The following is a 7812-nucleotide window of genomic DNA, read 5'->3' as shown; positions in this document are numbered from 1 at the left end:
GAAGAATTCCTTTTCCAGGAGCTGACTTCAAATAGTGCAAGATACGAAGAACAACCTACATATGAGAAGAGTAGGGATCATGCATAAACTGACTCACAGTACTCACGGCGACAGCAATGTCAGGATGAGTGTGTGAGAGATAAATCAGCTTCCCTACAAGTCTTTGGTACCGGCCTTTATCAACAGGCTCACCCTCCTTTTCCTTGAGCTGAACAGTAGGATCCATAGGAGTATTTGAAGGATGGCAGCCTAACAACCCGGTTTCAGTCAATAAGTCTAGGACATACTTCCTTTGGGAGAGAAAAATGCCTTTAGAAGATCTGGCCACTTCAATCCCAAGAAAGTATCGTAGTTTCCCTAGATCTTTAATCTCAAATTCTTGTCCAATGAAGGTCTTCAACCGTTTGATCTCATCACCATCATTGCCAGTAACCACTATGTCATCAACGTAGACTATACGAACAGTGAGTTTTTCACCAACCCTCTTTATAAAGAGTGTGTGATCAACATTACTTTGCTTATAGCCCACAAAAATCATGGCCTTGTGGAACCGGCCAAACCATGCTCGTGGTGACTGCTTCAGCCCATATAGTGCACACTTCAACCTACACACTTTTCCTTGGTTTCTGTCACAAGAGAACCCTGGTGGAATGTCCATATACACCTCCTCATCCAGTGCTCCATTTAGGAAGGCATTTTTTACATCTAGCTGCTGCAAATCCCATCCAAGGTTGACTGCACAAGATAATAACACACGAACAGTATTTAACTTTGCAACAGGTGCAAAGGTTTCCTAGTAATCAATGCCGTATGTCTGACTGAATCCCTTGGCCACGAGTAGTGCCTTATACCTATCCACAGTGCCATCCACCTTCTGTTTTACCACAAACACCCATTTACATCAAACGGTTTTCTTCCCAGGTGGAAGAACCACAAGCTCCCATGTGTTATTTTTCTTTAAGGCCTCCATTTCTTCCATCATAGCTGCCTTCCACTTTCCATCTGATAGAGCTTCCTGCCAATTGTTAGGAATACAAACAGAAGAAAGAGAGGAAACAAAAGCACGAAAGGATGGGGAAAGAGAGTCATAAGAAACAACATGAGATATGGGATGCTGAGTGCAAGTCCTGACACCTTTGCGAAGAGCAATAGGTAATTCAGTAGAAAGAACATTACCAGGTGGTGAGGCAGGTTCTGGATCCGGATTCGGCAATTGGATGGGTACTGGAGCAACAGTTGATTGAACCTGCTTATGTTTCCTTCGATAGGTCTTCACAGTACTGTCATCAATCCTCCTCTGAAATTCACTAATAGTCCTCTGGACAGGAGTCTGGACTGGGTTAGTTTGCTCCCCCTGAATAGAGATGGTCTCCCCCTGTATAGGGATCTCTCCCCCTGACTCAGGGGAAGTACTAGGAGCAGGCCGAACTGGTTCAGACTCATTGTAAACAGACTGGAGTGGAGGTGGAGAGTCTATGGTCAGCACATCTTCACTAGCACTCTCCCCCTGAAGAGGTGGGGACACATAATATGAAACATTTTCATGAAACACGACATCCATGCTGACCAAAGTCCGGCGGGATGGAGGGTAATAGCATTTGTACCCTTTTTGTGTAGCAGAGTAACCTAAGAAAATGCAGCGGAGACTACGTGGTTCAAGTTTACTCGGGGACTTTGTATCCCTGGCATCATAGTTGTCATGGCGTCGCCATGGCGTCCTGGCGCTGGGGGAAAGGGCATATCGAGATCCGCCATGGTATATGTATAAATATCGAGCGATATGGCTTCCATGGCGTCGCCGATATATGGGTATGTCGACCGATATTTGAACATTTAATGTATAAAAGTCAGGTTTATATATATATATATTTTAAAAACGATTTAATAACTTAGATGCTTTTTCGTTAATGTGTATTGGAGGTGTAACTTTTTCAAGTTACACCTGCAATACACATTATCATAAAACTTAAATAAACATAATAACTTATACGGTTATACCCTAATGGGGGAAATAGAAATCGCAAAAGGAAAATCGAGAGGAGAGGGATCGTGACTCCGGCAACGGTAACTTCCTCGCTTCCTGCAACTCTCGAGTCTCGGCAGCCTTCGAACAAGTTCGAAGTTCGAACTTCTCCAGTTCTCCGGCAATCTCCAGGACTCCAACTCTCCAAGTAAATTTTTAATTTTTTTTTAATTTGTATCTTCTTCCTCCTCCCAGGCAGACCTCGTCTTCTTCTTCTTAACTTCTTCTTCTTCAGTTCTTCTCCTCCCAGCCTCCGGTAGTGATTACAGCCAGTAGTATCGTTTTTTTTTTGTAATTTTTTCTCTTGCCTTGCTTCCTCCTCCCAGGCAGACCTCTTCTTCTTCTTCTTAACTTCTTCTTCTTCAGTTCTTCTCCTCCCAGCCTCCGGTAGTGATTACAGCCAGTAGTATCGTTTTTATTTTTATTTTTTCTCTTGCCTTGCACAGCCACATTTACACACACAGTGACAGGGAGAGAGTCGAGAGACAGGGGGGGGATTTATTTCAGTTAGTAGTCCTCGACTCCTCTCGGTTTTTATTTTCTTTTCTTTTTTCTTCTTTGCTTGTACAGTCACGGAGACAGGGACATAGTCGAGAGACAGAGGGGGGAGGGATTCATTCCAGTCAGTGCTGTAACCATAGCCCTCTCGGTTTTTTTCTTTTTTCTTTTTTCTTCTTTGCTTGTACAGTCACAGAGAGTCACAGAGACAGGGACATAGTCGAGAGAGAGGGGGGAGGGATTTATTCCAGTCAGTGCTGTAACCATAGTCCTCTCGGTTTTTTTTTTTTCTTCTTTTTTCTTCTTCTTGCCTTGCAACTAGCTTGCTTACAGTCGCAGACCTTGGGACTTCTTGCCTTGCATTTTTTTTTTTCTTCTTCTTGCCCTGCACAGTGCACACATACACACAGTGTCACACACAGAGACAGGGAGAGAGTCGAGAGACAGAAGGGGGGAGGGATTTATTACAGCCGAACTATCTCTGTTTTTTGTTTTTTTTTTTTTTTTTCCTTTTTCTTGCCTTGCAGTTGCAGGGTTGCACAGTCACAGAGAAGGTGTTTGTTTTTTATTTTTTCTTCTTCTTACCTTGCACACAGCCACAGGCCCACAGCCACAGGCCCACACATACACAGTTACACTTACACACACAGAGACAGGGAGAGAGTCGAGAGACAAGGGGGGGGAGGGATTTAATAGTTATTACAGCCAGTAGTCCATCACTATTCACTGATTTCACTCACAGTCTCAGTCACAGACTCACAGTGTCACACACACAACAGCAGCAAGCACATATTCAACTCCATAATTTCAGTTTTTTTTTCCCCCTCCATCCATTAATGTTAATCTGCTAAAAACCAGTACTTGGATTTTGTGTTGACTGTTTTCCATCCTAGTTCAGCTTAATGTTAATATGCTAAAAATCAGTTTAATTGTTTTTTTTTTTTGTTTTGTTACCTTTGTAGTCTACTAGTGTCTTTCACTCAACTAATGGATGGTTCTACACCAATTAGTAGTAGGGGTGAAAATATTGTAAGTACTGGAGCTACTCCAGGATATGATCCAAGCAAAGACCCAGCAAGAAAGGCCAAATCAAATGACCCTGGGTGGAAGTATGGGTATTGGCCAGATCTAACAAACAAGAATGTTGTTAAATGCACCCTTTGTGGCAAAGAAATGAGTTGTGGAATTAAAAGATTGAAGCAACATTTGGTGGGTGGATATGGAGACGTTATTAAGTGTACCAAGACGAATGATTCTATTTCTCAAGTGATGAGGGAAGCTCTAAATAAAAAAAAGAAGAAACAAATTACAGAAGTATTGGATGATGATGATGGTGATGATGATGCTGTAGAAGTTGGAGGGCAAATACAATCAGAAGATACACTAGAAGGACAATCCTAGACTCCTACAGTTGCTAGGGTGGCTCCTAGCTCTGGGACAATTGCTAAGAAAAGAAAGGTTACTCAGCCTCAAGTAAGGGGTCCCATGGATGCTCATGTTAGACGGACTCCTGAGCAAGTAATCAATGAGAGGCATAATAGTAGTTCTACTCAGACTGCTATAGAGAACCGTTTTAGGACACCAGAACAAAAAGCTAGAGTTGATTATCACATTGCTAAGTGGTTGTATCAGCAAGGTATCCCATTCAATGCTATTAAGGCAAGGACCTTTGAGGTGATGTGCGAGTCTATTGCACATTATGGTTTTGGATCTATTCCACCTTCATATCATCAAGTGAGAGTGCCATTGTTAAGAAATGCTGTGAATGAAACTGCAGAGATGAAGAAAAAATATGAAGAGTATTGGAAGCAGTATGGGTGCACTCTTATGTCTGATGGATGGACGGATAAACGGGGAAGGCACTTAATTAATTTTCTCGTTAACTGTCCAGAGGGGACTTATTTCATGGGATCTGTTGATGCATCTGGTATGGTTCAAAGTGCACAAATGCTATTTGAATTGCTTGATAGCAAAATTGATGAGATTGGTGAGGATTATGTCATTCAAGTTGTGACTGACAATGCTTCAAACTATAAGTTGGCTGGTAAAATGCTTATGGAAAAGAGAAGAAAGCTATACTGGACTCCTTGTGCAGCCCATTGTTTAGACCTGATGTTGGAGGATATAGGTGGTCTGAGAGACTTTAAGAATGTGATAGGTAAGGCAAAAAAAATAACCACCTTCATCTACAGGCACACACGTCTTCTTGATGCAATGAGGAAAAGAACTGGATAAAAAGATCTTGTGAGAGCTGCAGTTACTAGATTTGCAACTGCTTGTTTGACATGTCAGAGCTTAGTTAGGCATAAGGATGCATTGAAGCATTTGTTTATTTCTGATGAGTGGAAGGGTTCTAATTTGTCAAAGACAGAGGCTGGAAAGAAAGTGGAAGAAACGGTGTTTGCTGTACCATTTTGGAACACTGTGGAGGATTTTATTAGAGCATCGAAGCCACTTATTGTTGTTTTGAGGATTGTTGATGGTGATGAGAGGCTTGCAATGCCTGAAGTTTATGTTGCTATGGAAGAGGCAAAAAAGAAAATACGTGAACATTTAGCACATAAAGAACGGCTGTGGAAGAAAATTATAAGTATCATTGACAGGTGTTTGAGTTAAAATAATACCGCAAGCGTACGGGTCAATCGTAGCTACGGGTCGAACACGAGGAGATATACGCCACTCTATTTAATTAACTTAAAAGTAATGCAAAGTAGATCAAATTAAAGTGTTAAATTAAACTAATTAAACTAATGAAAATTAATGCATCCTAACTCATAAGCATCTAACAAAATTAAGGGATTAAATTGGCGTCCTAACACATGAGCATCTAACCTATCAAACTAAAGCGAATTGAAAGGAATAACAAAAACGTAGCCACACTTCATAATCACATAAAAAGAAATAAGGGAATAAAAGTGCATCCACATACCACAACCATATAAAAAAAATAAAAGAAATAGAGGGAGAAGAAGAAGAAGATAGAAAGAGATAGAGGAAAGGGAGAATGAGATTAAGGGTTTAGAGAATGAGATACCTTGATGTGCTTGAATACTTGAATAAACTCACCATGGCTTCCTCTTCTAAATCTCCATGTCTTGTCATCAACATAGGAACTTAGACTAGGAAGCTTTAAACTAAAACTATTACAACCATTAAACTAGACTTATGAAATCAAAACTAAGAACTTGAAATCAAAACTAAGAACTTAAGCCAAAAATAGGAAAAGAAAAGAAAATTTCACTAAGTGAATGAAATAAAAATTACACTAAAAAACTGAATTAAAATTGAACTAGAAACTAACTAAAAACTGAACTAAAAAACTAACTTCTTATAACCTAGAGGGCAAGGGGTATTTATAAGGGGAAAAGAGGAGAAGAGAGAAGAGGGAAGTGTAGGAGAAATATTCCCTAAGAAAAGAGAATATTCTCTTCTCCTTCCTCTTTTACAATGCCTTGAATCCTAAGAAAAAAGAAAAAAAATAGAAAGAAGAAGAAGAGAAGATTGTTTACATAGACTTTCTATTTCTAGAAAAGTAAACTTCCAATTCTAACAAGTGCTTCCTTTTCTTTGTAGATATCTTCTCCAAGCAATAAAATCAAAGCATCTTTGATTTTTCAACTTTCCATAGGTGAGAGAATATCTTTCAAAATAAATCTATCCCAAGTAGAATTCCAGAAGTGCCCTTGAGAAGTTAGAGGAGAGAGAGAGTAAGGGTGATGACTAGGATTCCTTCAAGAATAAATAAAATAACCATTCTGTCCTTCAGAAAACGTGGAGCATGGGGTGCTTATATAGGCCTCACCATTGTGTTCCTTGTGAAAAATCACCCAAAATAGACCCAAATTTCGTCCAATTTGGAGTTCGGGAGCCCAAGATATCTCAAGTTGAAGTTGGACTGTCCAGAGCCCTCCAAATGGAATCTTTTCGGTACAAGAAATATAACTTCTGGTTATTGCGTTAAGACCCCTGGCATCTGAACTTTTGCTTCATTTTGTCCCTGTCCGACTGTCAATAATTATAAATAAACCCCTACAGACCAGTTTCGCGCTTCGTTATGGAAACGGCCGTAACTTCTTTGTTTCAACTTGGAATCAAGTGCCGTTTGAACCGTTGCGAAGCTGACTCGATGGGCTACGCATCCAAGCCATTAACACCTCTAAACAGCTTAAAAACATTTCCTTAGCATCATCTCCTCCATTTTCACAAGAATTCACCTAAAACCTGAAAAGCATAAGAAAGCACCGAGTAACTCTGTCCAATGTGGTAAAATGTATGTTTTATACCCTAAGATTTCACACATAAATGTGCTCATCAACAGGCGTTGGGAGTGTCAGATGGAGCGTCCATTGTATGGAGCCGCACTATTTCTTAATCCCGGAAAATTTTTCATGTTCAAGGAAAATGAAAATGGCGAACTGATTGCCAATCTACACATCTCATTGGTTGATGTCATGACCAGATTGGTAGTTGACCCTGCTATACAAGACAAGATAACTTTGCAAATTGATGATTATAGATATTCAAAGGGTTGTTTCGGGAGGGATATGGCGATTAGACAACGGACAACCATAAATCCTAGTAAGTAACTTAGTATTTTTAGTTTGTACCTACGTTGTATGCTACTATGTCTATGATGTATTACTATTAATTCAGTTTTTTTATTATATTTTTATAGTTACTTGGTGGAGTACAAATGGAGGTCGTGCTTTTGAGCTTTCAAAGCTTGCACGACGCATACTAGGCCTTTGTTGCTCTTCTTCTAGTTGCGAGCGCAACTGGAGCACATTTGAGTTTGTAAGTATTAAGTATTAACTTACATGATTACATTTACTTTTAATTTATTTTTTAGACTTTTTTTTTTCCACTTTTGTTATGTCTTTTTATTGAAAAATGACTTTTTTGTTCTCTCTTGTTTATGAATTCAGATTCATACCAAAAAGAGGAATAGACTGGAACATTCTCGTTTGAATGATCTAGTCTATGTTCAATACAATAGCCGCCTCCATGAAAGGTTTCAACAGAGACGTGAGTTGGAAGGCAAAAACAAAACATATGATCCACTATTCTTGATGAGCTGGATTGGTCTAGTGAGTGGATGGTTACCCAGTCAGAGGAAGATTTAGTCCATCCCAATGATGATCTCACGTGGGATGATGTTGGTAGAGCAATGGGGGCATCGATTGAAGCCCCCATCCGACCAAGGAGAACTCAAGCATCAACCTCTAGAGCCGATGTGACATATTCACGCTGTGGACATGCTAGAGGGAGAGGTAGCTCAAGGATGGCTGATG

At 40.0% G+C, this 7812-nt stretch overlaps 1 long non-coding RNA gene across 1 annotated transcript; it reads right to left on the bottom strand.

Moving 5' to 3' along the window:
• Positions 1 to 4932: 4932 nt before the first annotated feature.
• On the bottom strand, positions 4933 to 7547 carry LOC122644249. Its single transcript, XR_006330260.1, has 3 exons — positions 7417 to 7547; positions 6820 to 6828; positions 4933 to 4943 (listed from the first exon to the last, which is right to left on the bottom strand). It is a non-coding gene; the product is annotated as an uncharacterized LOC122644249 (long non-coding RNA).
• Between the last annotated feature and the right edge of the window lie 265 nt (positions 7548 to 7812).

The sequence above is a fragment of the Telopea speciosissima genome, chromosome 10, assembly GCF_018873765.1.
Source record: "Telopea speciosissima isolate NSW1024214 ecotype Mountain lineage chromosome 10, Tspe_v1, whole genome shotgun sequence".
Taxonomy (NCBI): Eukaryota; Viridiplantae; Streptophyta; class Magnoliopsida; order Proteales; family Proteaceae; genus Telopea; species Telopea speciosissima.
This window is presented reverse-complemented; position numbering and strand designations above follow the sequence as displayed.